This window comes from Triplophysa rosa, linkage group LG2 (genome assembly GCF_024868665.1).
Source record: "Triplophysa rosa linkage group LG2, Trosa_1v2, whole genome shotgun sequence".
Classification (NCBI taxonomy): domain Eukaryota; kingdom Metazoa; phylum Chordata; class Actinopteri; order Cypriniformes; family Nemacheilidae; genus Triplophysa; species Triplophysa rosa.
In genome coordinates this window covers 991,907-1,006,281 of record NC_079891.1, presented here as the reverse complement: position 1 = coordinate 1,006,281, position 14,375 = coordinate 991,907, and the positions used below count along the sequence as shown (strand labels likewise).

Genomic DNA, 14,375 nt, shown 5'->3' with positions numbered 1-14,375 from the left:
TCTCTCTCTCTCTCTCTCTCTCTCTCTCTCTCTCTCTCTCTCTCTCTCTGTCTCTCTCTCTCTCTCAGGCCGTCTGTGAAGCCCTCTGCCAATATTCATTTAGCTTGATGTATTCCTGCTCCTGCAACTTTAATGTGATTTCTGGGAGAATCCAGATGGTGAGTTCACGGATGGGTGCAAGTCCATCCAAACAGCCCTGACTTCACACACACCCGCGCACGCACACACTTCTACAATACAGATAGACCACATCACAGCCGTCTGGGAAATCAGCTCGAGGGCCACTTCGAAAAAAAATCTTTTTTACTTTCTTAATTTATCATAGAAAACATTACAGATTTCTGATCAATATGAAACCATCAGCAGGAGTGTCATGTTCTGTTCAAATAAGTCAGATGCTAAAATAATCTCTGAAGATCTTGTCTTATTTGTATTTACTTTGAATGTTAAATGTTCAATGAAAATGATTTGATGATGCAGTAGCTGGTTCAGTTCAGTACATCTCAAATCATCGTTCAATTAAAACATGTCAGCTACTGTATTTTAATGACACACGTTCATCATGTAAATATGAAAAATGGTATAACAGTCTCTAATAAACAATGTCTCGTAATAAACCACGACAGAAAGTTGGTGAGAATGAAAAATGTCACACATTTTCTTTAGGTTTTGGTCTTGATTGTGGTGTGAAAGCTGACTTCAACAGATTCTGTCCGTCTTCAACACATCTGATTATTTCCTTCAGTTTCTTCCAAGAGGTTTGATACAGTGTGTACAGTAACGATGATGTGAGAAAAACTTATCACTTATCAAACATCTCTGTTCTTCTCTTGCACGCCTCTGCCCTGCACAACAAACGCTCACTTATACGGCTGCATAATTAAAAAAAATACAACAAGCAATATCTTGCTAAATGATGCATTCAATTATTAAAATCAATTTAAACTATATTCAAATATATTGAATCTTATTTAATCAACATGCATGTTTAATGTTCTTTGTTTGTTCCCTGATTGGCTCTTAAACCGCTGTCTAAACGTGTGTGTAACGCTCATCATTTCAACAAGCCCACACCCAAACCTGTCTTTTAAATGAAACTCTATTCGTGTCTTGTGATGTGCTGATGTTCGTTTCAGAAGACAAACGGTGTTATAGAGTTTTCAAACAAACAAGAGTCTTTACACTGATAAATGACATCATACCGTATCAACAACACAGATACAGAAACTGTTCCACAGCATTTAGCACATGCAGAATTGCAGCTGCTTTAATACGACACACTCAAAGTCCATCACAACAATTACATATCTTGGTAACACTTTACAATATAAGGTGCTATTTGTCAACAATCAGCTAACGTAAACTAACAACAAACAATACTTCTACAGCACTTCTTCATCATATCATACTAATGCATTATTCAAATCAAATGTTGTCACTGTTAACATTAGTTATTACACGGCTCGTTGGAATGCTTGATCCTGATTGGCCAGTCACGACATTTGCAGGTTCGTTATTCCCAGATAACAACACGCGCTAACCCGGATGCAGTAAATTATTTTGACAGGTTTTTTTGGCAAATTAAATTTAAATCTTTAAATAACACGTATGACATTATATTTACAAATGATTCAACCAATTTGCCTGTTCGTGACGTTTGAACGTCGTTTCTTACCTTAAAACAGAAAGTAAACGGCTTTTCCTCTCGGAAGGTCTGCATTCGGTAAAAATGAGCTCATAAAATATGTCAAATTTACATTTCATGTCCAGTTTTTGTCTCATGTGGCAAGTAGGCGTGTAATAAGCGGGATAATGTACAAGCAGCCGGCTGTTATGGTGAAATAACCCTCCGCTTCACGTCCTGATCACACCGTCAGGATTATTTCACCATAACAACCGGCTGACTGGACATTAGCCCTCACATAAAGCACCATGAACTAACACGAATAACTGTATTGACATGAACCAACATTAACAAGGATTAATTAATGCTGAAAAACTCAATTGTTCATTGTTAGCTAATGTTAACTAATAGCACCTTATTGTAAAGTGTTACCCATATCTGTTGTATTATGTCTCCAGACATCAATGAGATTCAATACAGAGTAAATGGAAATTCTATCTTAAGTCTCATGTGCGTCTCAGATGTTTCTCCTGAGAGTCAGAAATGTCCCAAACGTGTGTGTCATTAGAGTTTGAGAAGAGACGTCAATGACGTGTCAAACTGAGCTCAGATTTGTCTCGTCTGTCAATCAGAAGTCAATATTAGTGAAATCAACTCAAACATTTCTCATCACATTGACTCAAATCCAGATGATTTTACATCTACAATCCACATTCATTTACACCTCCAGACTCTTCATGTGTCTCAACATTTACACTCCCATTTGTGTTTTATTGCTTCTGAACAATTTTAGGAGAAACATCTGAGACTGAGTTGATACTGTGAATCAAACACAACCGAGAACTCAACACAAATCTGGTGAGCCATACAAGAGAAACCCGTGAGCAATAATATTCTCCTGTGAGTGGATCAGTCGGTGGTCTGTGGGGGTTTCGGGGAGCCGAGATAAGAAATATCTCTTAAATACCACTCAATAAATAGATTTGCTCTTAAAGCTTTCAGTATTGAGCAGCTGGCGTCTGCGGTGGCCTTTGGGCGGGTAAGAAGAGGGTTATCTAAATGCTAAAGTGTGTCTGTGGGATTTGGCTTCGAGCGGGTTATTTTGACGTATCCTGATGGCGTGTTGAACGGGCCGCGTTCCAGAGTTCAGCGGCTCCTGGCAAGCGTTCGCTCCACCTCATCAGAGAGGGTTTCATCAAACATTCATTCAGCATCGTGTGCCACCAAATTCACAAAATCATCATCGGTTAATGAAGTCAATAATGAAGTTACAATCACCTCGCAAGAAATCAAGAGCTTTAAACCCGACGAGTCTCTCTGCGCTAAAGCAAAGCCCGTTCTCTGCCGGTCTTAAAATAAAACACATCACATTTGCTTTTAGCTCACAGGATCAAGAGGCCGATGGAAACCTCGCGCTCACACCATCAATCAATAATGCAGAGCTCCTGAAATAACCATTTTCATAATGAAACTACAAAACACACTCACAAGAATCTCGACATATTACTGGAGACAGCTACACAAAACCAGTATTTCTGAATATTCAAGTCTGATGTGTTACTCATTGTGCTAATGCTTTTCACAGTCATCAGATGCATCAACGGACAATAAAAGAGAAAAGTTTCCCTAACAACCCAGAAAACATGAAAGGAAGATTTCTTTACCATATCATAACTGATGGATGGATTTCTGTGATCTTCAGAACAAGTACACAGATTTTTGTTTTAAGTGATGTTTTGTGTTTTCTGGTAACAATGGGAGTCAATTCTGACCTATTCTCAAGCTTCAAGAAGCAAACAAATGTTAGAAAATAACTGCTGTTGTACACTATCAAGTTTTTGGACACTTGAATGAAATGTTTCTCGTTATTTAAAAAAAAATGTTTGATCTGAAAGTGTGTGCTTAAATGTCAGAGATGAGTTTAGTAGACAACAATACTATTTCATGACAAAACTAATAAAAAATGTTTTTGAAATGGATAACTTTGACTGAATAATGAAGAAAGAGAAGCCAATAAGAGCACAGAAGAGATGGGAACTGCTTTGATCTTGTTAAAAAGACCTCCAGATGCTGCCTGAGAAAATCACAAGAAAGTTCAAGTCATTTCTGCAAATTCTAGTCAAAAGGTGAAGATGATCAAATTAGGGATGCAGCGATACCATTTTTTAAAGACCGAGTACGAGTACCGATATTTTTTTTCTGGTACTCACCGATAGCGATACCTATAACCGATGCCTGTATAATGTACGATAATGTTAATAAACCAGTATCTTACTGGTACATTTTCTTTTTTCTTTTGTTTTTAGGTCTACTTAAATTTAAGTACTATTAAGTACTATTTTTTATGATAAGTAGCACATTTTTACTAGCACATTTACTTCAGTTTACTAAAGTAAACAATATACTCTGTGGTCAAATTATAAAAAAATTAAGGGGGGTGGTGTGGTAAAATGTGAGTGTATTATAACTTGTTCAAGTCAACCGGACTTTTATTTTGACGGGACGCCGCAAAGAGCGTTTGTTTAAGTTAACCGGACTTTTATTTTGAGGGATCGCCGCAAATGGTGTTTGTTATGTGTTCGTGTCCTCGTGCAGTGAAACACAATGCGTTCAGTACACGCAACCGCACCACTCTTTCACTCACGGTAACGCAAAACAAGCAGAATACATAGTTAAACAGTATCTGAATATTTCGTACAGCTGTTAGCTGTTCTGCGCTAATTTCTTGTTAGGAAATGCCTGGATTCCTCGATACCGTCCGCATTTTCTGCATTGCGGAAATCATAGGGCTCTATGTAGGCCTATGTCACGTGAGGTATCGGTCTTTGGTATCGGTGTGTCATTACGAGTACGAGTACATGAGCTTGGTATCCGGTCGATACTGGTATCGGTGCATCCCTAGATCAAATATAACACGTTATTATTACACGTTTATTTATTTTGTTTGTTTGTTTCAACATAATTCCCATAGTTTCCTTTGCTTTATTTCATAATTTTGATGAGTTCATTATTATTCTAAAATATGAACGCATAAGTGTCCAAAAACGTTTGACTGGTAGTGTATATTTCAAGTGTCATGAAGGAATACAAACAGGTTTGGTGAAAGAAAATACATTTACAGTATAATCCATTATTTGTTGAAGTTTTGACCTGTACAAGAGTGCAAGACAACATGGTCAAGAGCGTTTCCATAACAACCAGGACACGTCATTAAAAATGAAAATGAGAAGAAAGCCTAGCACCGATCACTCTAGATGTGTACAATAAACTACAGCACACCGTATACACAGACTGAAGTGAAACTAACGAGTCAAACTCAACATGTGTGTGAAATACTCATACAGAATAAACTGACACAAGTGTTGAGAGAACACCACAGACTTCTGTCTGAAGGGTCAAACACCAATGACCTCACTGACAGACGCATGTGACGTACACGCACTGATCTTACTGTGTGTTACTGAGTTCAGAACAGAGCGTTTGACTTCAATGATCATAGTGATTGAGTGAGATGTGTGTGTGCGTGTGTGTGTGTTATACATGAAGTGAAACGCTCTGTACATTCTCTTGATTCTAATGACATTCATAGGCGTAAAACACAAACCACACGGAAATAATGAGGCGAATATGTCATGTGACTTGTCTGCAGTCCAATCTGACGCTCTGCTCAGTTCACCTGTCTTTTTTTGCTGCACTGCATTCTGGGATTGGCATTTAAGAAAATGTGAAGTCAGCAGAACGTCACTGCGGCTCATGTATTGGACACATGCAGACTGCATGATGTGTGTAATGCGGCTGATCGCTGCCCGTTGGGCGGTTTTACTCTCAGCACTGAAAATCCCTCGTAGGAAAGAATACATCGAGAATATTGAGGATATGTCGAGGCCATACTTCAATGTTAGGAATGTGAAGACCACAGCAGAATGTCACACGAAGATGAAAGATCTCATGAGCTCTGATATCAATATTCAGACGTTGACTGTTGCACTTATTCCCGAGGCAAAGTCAAGGCAATGAAACGATGAACTACTTTTCAGCGTCTGGCGGCGTTTCAGAAGCGAATCAATGCGCCTTTACCTGGGATTAGAACACACATTTGCACTTTAGACTCGTGTTGTGCTGTAAATAAACGGCGTCCGTGCGAGCGAGCGAGCGAGCGAGCTGAAAGGCCACTAATATTCAGCTGTCAAAGGCAAAACTAAAAGCAAATCAATATGAAAACAGAAGGTCCTGGAATTGCTTTGGAGGATGAGGGCACAGAAAATATATCCAGTGTCTGGAAGAGGAGAGAGAGAAAGGGCTGATTTATCCGCCCCACTCGTCCAAATAGAAACTCACTGCTGATTGACCGGCTCCAATTGAGAGCTGACCTGAGGTCAGTGAGGAAAGATTTCATCAGCCGCCCGACGTCTGCCAACCCTGAGAGGTGAATATGAGGATACTGGCATCAATCTTCTAAATGATGCACCATTACAGAAGAGCTATGAGCTCACACCAGCACATTCCCTCTCAACCCAACATCACACACACGACACCAGCACGGCTTATGGGTTTCTGTCACTCAAACGTTCTTCTTCAGTATAAACATCTTCATTTTATTGTCATTTTAGCCTGAAAGCAACCCAGAAGTGTTCCTGCTCATTTCACGTCAACGTCTACACTGTGTTAAAGGAACAATTACCATAATATACTATTTATTACTATTGTTGTGTAATTTTGCAAACTAAAACCCGAGAATTAAACCTAAAACTACTGTATACTCAAATAAACAGGAAACTAAACAACTAAACATGAAACTAAAACGAAACTACGCTAAACTTCAAATGAAAACCTAAAAACAAAAACTGAACTAAACGTAAAGCTTAAACATCAAACCTAAAACATTTCAACTAAAACTAAACAGAAAATGTAAAACAAAAATAAGTGCACAAAACCTCACATAAGTGAATCAACTAAATTCCGATACACACATTATGTTTCATCAGCGTTTTCAAGCACGCACACACACACACACACACACACACGGTCAGAGTCATCTCTTGAATGAAATCATCCTCTTCAGCGCGAGATTTCCATCTGCAATTTATCATTGACAGACTTCATCGCACATATGTCCTAATTGAGTTGTGTTGTGTTTGTTTATTTGTTTGCCAAATGTTTGCCAATCTTGTGAAGTGACAGAGAGAGAGAGAGAGGCTATGAAGATGAGTATGTGATCCATCACACAGCAGATGAATTGCCTGTGGGGCTATTTCATTTATTTCTCTCCTCTTCTTTGAAAACTGTTGGCTAAGGCTATTCTAACGTATTCATAAATCTTCTGGGATGGGCTTAGAGCTCCTCCTGCAAGAACAGAACGAAAGAGAAAACCAACACGAGCACAGACACAAAGACACCTTCTTTCTTCGCAGGGTCCGGGGGGTCTTCAGAAAATATAGGCTGAATTAAACCCTAAACGCTTGCTTTTCGATTCCCTCTTCTTGATTTCAGATCATTGATTGGTCCCAAATGAAGCATCTTCACACAAATCAATATCCTGAAGTTACTGATGCTACCGGCAGAATAATTACAACAAGTAAACAACAATAGATCTCACACAATCTCCACCGTCACATTTCACAACGACATCAAAGTATAAGAAATCAAGCTTAAACATCAAAACCAGTACACAATTCACACATGTAGTGTGTTTTGGCTCTTTTTCCAGGATAATTAAAAGGGGGTTCTATTGGTTCCCACCACATCACACCGACAGAATCATTATATTATTATAGTTTCCATTAAAACCAACACGACTCTCTTTACAACCATTCAATCTGTTCTCTAACAAGTTCTTTTCAGCAACGTTCTTTTAAGCACTTTTAAGGATGAAGGAAGTGTTTTCTTCTATTTTGATTAGATCTGAATTACTGTAATACATCATGTTTTAATATGGTTACTAATAAATATGTCACATTGATAAAGTCATGAGAATGGAAAAATGTTTCGTTTTGAAAATAATGTGACAAAACATAACAGACCTCAAATATTATACTGATACATATATATACATACAGATATTTGTGGGATGAGATTAAGGTTACTGGAGTTCCTTAATGAAATTAGCCATGCTTAACCGAAAATAAACCAAAAAAACATGTTTATTACACTTTTACTATAATAAAGAAAGGTTCATTTCCAACCCTCACACACGAGAGTCATACTGTATATGTTGAGATGATGATGTCATTCGTTCCTTACAAGCATGATAAATATGTAAAGAAGAATGTCAGTTTAAGCCGTGATTTATTCATTGATGATGTTCGAGTAGAAGCATGCTGTGAAGACGAGCCGTTTCTTTTGAAGGGCAGAAGATAAACAGATTCAGTGCCGCTTAATCACAATCACAATTATCATAATGAGGAGATTGAATTTCCTTCATTCATTTACTTCATATTACACCAGAGGAGTGATATAGAAACATTCGGTCTTGTTTTACTTTTTCAACACAGATCACTTGTCATTTCCTAAACTTTCTTTAAGCATTTCTGTTTTTCAGATGATCAGTAAAGTTTTGCTGAATATTGATGTCGCTCCAGGCGTTCTAAAGTTCAAATAAGTATAAATGTGAAAACAGTGATTGAGGGAAAATGGAAAAAAGAATATTAAAGTATTGAACAAATAAATAGAGAAAAATGTCAGCATGTTACCAATTTAACCACATTGATTTTTCCTGCACACTATGAACTATAAAAACAACTCCTGTGGCCTCATCTTAGAAAACTAAAACTGCTGTTCCTAATATAACTTCTTACAGAAAAAGAGTCATTTTTCCTTTCCTACATTTAGAATTATAGAAGCAAATACATCTTTAAACATGTACGTCTTAGACCGACTACTGATGGACATCAGGCTTTAGTTGAAATACTATGCCTGTCACGAATCTCCATAGCAACAAGTGCCATGATTCACTGTCTGGATGTAATATCCCTCAGTGTGGTCTCAGAACCCGTCTCCAGACCCCAGCGGAGCCGCACCGGGACTCCCCGAGAGAAACTCAATATTGGAATCCAGCAATAATCTGCAGCTCATCTTCACCCGTGCCTTCTGCAGACCGTACTGTCGTCATCACTGACTGAGGCATGCTGGGATACCTCTAACACACCCAAACACACACACGCCGACGACTGTAAAAACACGCAGATCTGGACTGGCAGATGATGGTTTTCAGCTGGAGACGCAGCGGCGTGAGTGATGTGTACTACATTACCACTTCCCTACACTCAAAATAACCTCCTTCCATACTGCCCACTGTGTGAAAATCACTCCAAATAATGAGTGTGCAAAAGACAATATGATCTGTCTGCATACTACGCACACAACACTTAAGAAGTGGATGTTTCTTGGGTGTTATTGTGTGTTATTAAATGAGTAGTTCCAGTGTCAAATGCGATTGTAGGGAACAGCTTAGCTCATTTGGTGATGTTCGTGTGTTCATGGACTAGTTGCACGATGCCGCCATCTTAGATTTTCGATCAGCGAGTGTGGGCAGGAGTATTTCCGCTCGTATTACACTGTACGGGAAAATAAATTGAGATAAAAATAAGAAACTGATATATCAGATATATATCGCTGAGTACCCCGTTAAGCCAACACAACTCGATATAACAGAAAAAAAGACTTTCATTATTGTTATATCGAGTTGTGTTGGCTTAACGGGGTACTCAGAAATGAACAGAGGATTTTTTTATATCAGTTTCTCCTTTTTATTTAAAAAAACACTCATTTTGCTGGCCAAAAATCTTTATTTTCCCGTACAGTGCGAGCGGAAATACTCCTGCCCACACTCGCTGATGGAACATCTAAGATGGCGGCTTCATGCAACTACATCATCTCACAGTGTCTTTCCTTTCATAACACATTAGTCTTTTGACCACACATTGTTTTTCAGATGTTACGTAGACCCATTCATCATTTATCTTTTAGAAGAAATGGACCTAACAAATGATTTTATTTGGAATAATAAAGCTCAAAAAAGCCGAGTTCCTTTTGTACGTTGCTTTGAATAACAGTGTCTGCCAAATGCATTCATGTGAGAAATGGAATTAATTTCATTAAAAAGGGAAAATAATCACATGAGCTACAGCACCTTTTCATAAAAAACCTTTAATGATTTTTTCCTGAAATAGACACGATCACATGGTGATGAATGTGTTTCTGTAATGAGAACCGGAGGGGGTGAAAAACTCGTTTCAGTGACACGGTCACGCGTGTGTTTCATGTTGTTATTAGGCAACTGTGTGTGTGAAGTGAATTGTGAAGCTGAAAATGTCGCGTGTCCCCGGTGTAAACGTTTGGCCGTCTCGTTCTGTGTAGGTTTGTGACACCGGCAGCGACGCGGCGTTCTCTTCACCCTTTACACCGGTAAACTCGCACCAAAATGAAGAGTCGCCGCGAGCGTTTCGCGCTGAAGGTCAGTGTGTTCCGCCTCTGATCCTAGGCCACAATTACAATCCAATCCGCCGGCCCATTTCATCACAACTCCAACAATCATTTACAAATCATAACATCAGAAAAAGAGAGAGCGAGGGGCTTATTATCCCACGTCTGTGATGTCAACACTATAGTGTAGTTGATGTTATTGCGTTAAGAAATGTAACACGGTGTCATTAACACGCTCCGTCAGATAACCCGAGGCGAAGTCACTCGACTCTCGTCTCTCACCGCACCAGAACAAGATGAAGAGAAACTACAGCACGCAACCAAACACTCCATCTGAGTCGCTTCTGAAGACCACCTCAACACTTCTTTACATTCACAAATGTCCAGCTGGCCATTTCAGATACACTGTGAGATTTTTCATTGACAGATGTGTGTTTTCCCGTCCGTCAGTACATCCGTCAGCTTTATGAACTGCCCGGACGAAACTTTCAGAGGCAATTTTATTAATGGCAACAACAATCCCTTCAATGCGCCCTTTCTGAATTCACGAAGAGATAAAGACGACAGAGTCGCCAGATAATGATGCCGACAGGCTGGGAACGCCACCGTCTCCGTCACGTCTCGGTTCATGTCAATCACACGTAATCCTCCCTCAACCCACCCGACCGGCCGAGAGCGACACGGACCCGTTGACACATTCACATGCATTTATACATGACCCACACTTGTGATGAGACGACAGTAAATGTGCTTTCACTCAAAAAGCTCATTTGGATTTCCGCAGAAAACATCTGATAACAGAAGTTATGTTAAGTACAGCACACTAACACACTATTTCTGCACCGTGTGCACTACACACTGCACAGTATGCACATATTCTGTCTGCATACATGATTGATTCTACATGTCCAGTGTGCACAGGAATATTTATTTATTGATAACTCTTTTTACTATTATATCCCACCGCTTCACTTCCGGTTTGAAGAATACAGCAGGCCGTATTAAAGCTATAGAGTAAAAGTGGCGGATGAGCAGAGGACGGTGATGTCACGCCTTACATACAATGACACTGTGATTCTGAAAAACGCTGGAGGACGAACAGAAAACGCAGAAATGAAACAAACTGCAAATGTCCTGAGAAAATGCTTCCGTATCATTTTCTCCAGCTGTTCTCTCTCTGCTTCATCTCTGCTGGGAGAAACTGAACTAAAAGCAAAAACTTCATCGCCTTGCAGTTTCATGCTGACCTTCTAGAAGTGTTTAGAGCAGGTCATTTATATTTAAACCACAGTAATAAAACAAACGCGGTATGTGAAAAGGACACGGACCGTCTGATGATTACTGCGCACACAACCACTGTCACACACGGAAAGCTGTGATCTGATTGGCTGATTGCACGGGTTCACATCAGTGCACTGAAAATACTGAAATAACCAGAAGTGAAGCAATCTTATTCCAGAACTTACGTCCAGACAGTGGCATTTGAATATGATCAACGTCCCGTGTTCCATCCCACACAAAAATACTACAGTATATTATAGTAATATAAAACTGTAGTGTTTTCTAGATACTGTAGAATATACTTTCATTTAAATATAGTAAGGAAGAGTTTGTACTACCGTTTATCCATTTACATCAGTTAATACTACATAATACTAGAGTATGCTACATGTAGTATTTACTCCAGCTTGTGCATTCACTACACTCAATAATCTAGAATACTAAAGTACACTATCATTTACTGCAGTACTGTAGGATGCTACAGCATTTTATTAACCCATAATACTATAGCATACTCCAATGTACTATAGCAAATACTATAGTGTAGAATGGAAACAAATGTTCCTACAGTTTCATCTATTCGCTACAGTTAATCCTACACAATACTATAGTATACTATACAGTTTACCAATTTACTACAATCAACACAGAGCACTTTAGTACACTTTACTTTTTCATGGCTCATTACAGTCAACTCTAGCACACTACACTATAGTACACTACAGAAGTAAAGAGAACTACGTTGAGTGCTCTTTCATGTTCACATGCGGCCGTGTCTGAGGCAGAACGCAAGAGTAAATCAGAAGCGTGTGTCTTTGTGAAACATCGGTGTGTGTTGATCATCAGATGATGTGAGAGATGTTTGGTCATCTTCAGCATCTTTCCATCAAAAGCCACCAAGTCCATTTTCTCCAAACCATCCGAAAAACAACGACATGCCGACAGCAAACCAGCGCCGCGTGACTTTTATCTGCTGGATAATCCAGATGAATGACCAGCGCCGTCCGGTGCTCATGATGGGATGTTTTATGCACCGTAATGACATTCAGCATCAAACACTGTTACCTACAGAGAGCTTTCAGAGAGAATATTAAAAAAATCACACGGCCAGATAAAAGATGGATACGGTCCTCGCCGCTCGGCCTTTCATTACAAACTCTCATGTGTTAGTGATACAGTACCAAAACAAGGGACAGAAAAAGCTGTAGATGCACAATGAAATCCCTCTAAAGGCGGTCTGAGCAAATGAATATATGTATTAGCGTGGGCAGGACCTGAAGGCTGTGTCTGAAACCGCTCCCTATCTCCTATCTAGTGCACTATATCGTGTTTCCGCCAGTTTGTAGCGATGTCCAAAACCCGAGTGAACTACTTCAATCCCTACATTTGTTCACTCTTTTTTACCCACAATGCACTCTGATTTTGAGTGTACGTTCGATGTCGCTCACTCACTATTTCCCATGATACAACACGTGACGACCGCTAGATTAGAATCAGCTGGAGGAGAGTGACCGTTAATGCCACGAATGCACGTTTATACACTTGTGTTTGTTCTCGCTGACAGTTATTTTCATGTTTTTGAGAATGAACAGATTAAATGAATGTTGCAGACAGTGGTGCTTTATTTTAAATATATTTAATAATTGTATTAAACGTTAAAGTAAATAAACGTGGCAAACAGTTGTTTTGTTCTCTTTATTAAAAACTAATACAAAAACGCGACAAATAAGGTGAAAATGAACTTTACCATTTTATTAAGCAACCCATGAAGCCACACAGGTGTAAGATAAGCGTTATGACGAATGTCCGCCACAGAGCTGTCAGACGCAGGTCCCATATAGTGTCATTGGCTATATAGGGAATAGTGAAGGAGTGAGCGAGGGAGCGGGTTCAGACACAGCATACGAAACATAACAGGAAGTGACATCATAGCCCCTCCAAACACAATATCTTACAGAAGCCTCTAAAACAAATAAACACTTTTCTGTTCTCCCCACAGCTGTGAATTACACCTGTAGCCATAGCAACAGTGACTGAAGGAAGCATCAGAGATGCCCATCACCAGAAACGTTGACTACAATCGACACAAAATGATTTAGTAAACAAGTTAATCTGTCAAATCATCATAACCATCAAAGAGTGGATGACACCATTATTACCACACATGTATCTGTATAACACACACACACACGCACACGCACACACAGCTGGTGATGTAAGCGTGGTGACAGAATTGCAGCAGTATTTTCAAGCAGACGGACTCGAGCACGTCTCACGTCGCAGCTGTGAGTCTGTTTATCTTTCTAAAGTGAGTGTCGATACAGCAGATGTGCGTCTAAAGAAAATGTGCATTTGATAGACTGCAGTAATAAAGACGTAATGATGTTTTTCATATGGAAATACAGAAACTTTCAACACTTTTGTCAACAGCACATTTTGTGTGCTATGACAGACGCTCACACAGCTGGAATCATGATCAATTCAGCGACACACGCGACTCTTTGCTTCATTAGTAGAACAATGAATGTGAATGTGCGCTACTGTACAGTGTAAGAGAAACACGTGTGCTTTTATCATACAAAAAAGACAAAGAAAATCAAAAGCACTGAAGTCCTTATTCCAGATCTATAAATGACTATCATGGCCATATCACTTGTTTTATACCATGAACTGGTATTGAAGAAAAAGATGAATTCCAGGGAGTTTTGGTATCCAGTTTAGTAGAACATTATTCTCTTTGTGTTTCTGCCTCCTTTCAACACTTTTAACAACGCGTCCAGGTCAGATTTCACACACAAAAACCCTTCTCCAGTGGTTAAATCTGAATAAAAAGTACAATTGAACTTTGTTTTTTTGTGGGGGGGTTATAAATCATTCTCTCTCATGATTAATAAAACTTAACATCATTTTGTTTAAATCTGCATGTCATGACAACTGTATTTGGCAAGACATTCTAAAAAAATCTAGTTTCTTTCGTTGCCTCTGGTGAAGTGCAGTGACGTGGTGGCGGGTGATGACACGGGTCCGGTGGCGTCTGAAGATGATGTCA

At 39.3% G+C, this 14,375-nt stretch overlaps 1 protein-coding gene across 1 annotated transcript in view; it reads right to left on the bottom strand.

The window, feature by feature from the left end:
* Positions 1-14,375, bottom strand: part of brinp1 (bone morphogenetic protein/retinoic acid inducible neural-specific 1) — an 84,785-nt gene that overhangs the window by 8,023 nt on the left and 62,387 nt on the right. The gene's annotated exons all lie outside the window — the stretch shown is intronic.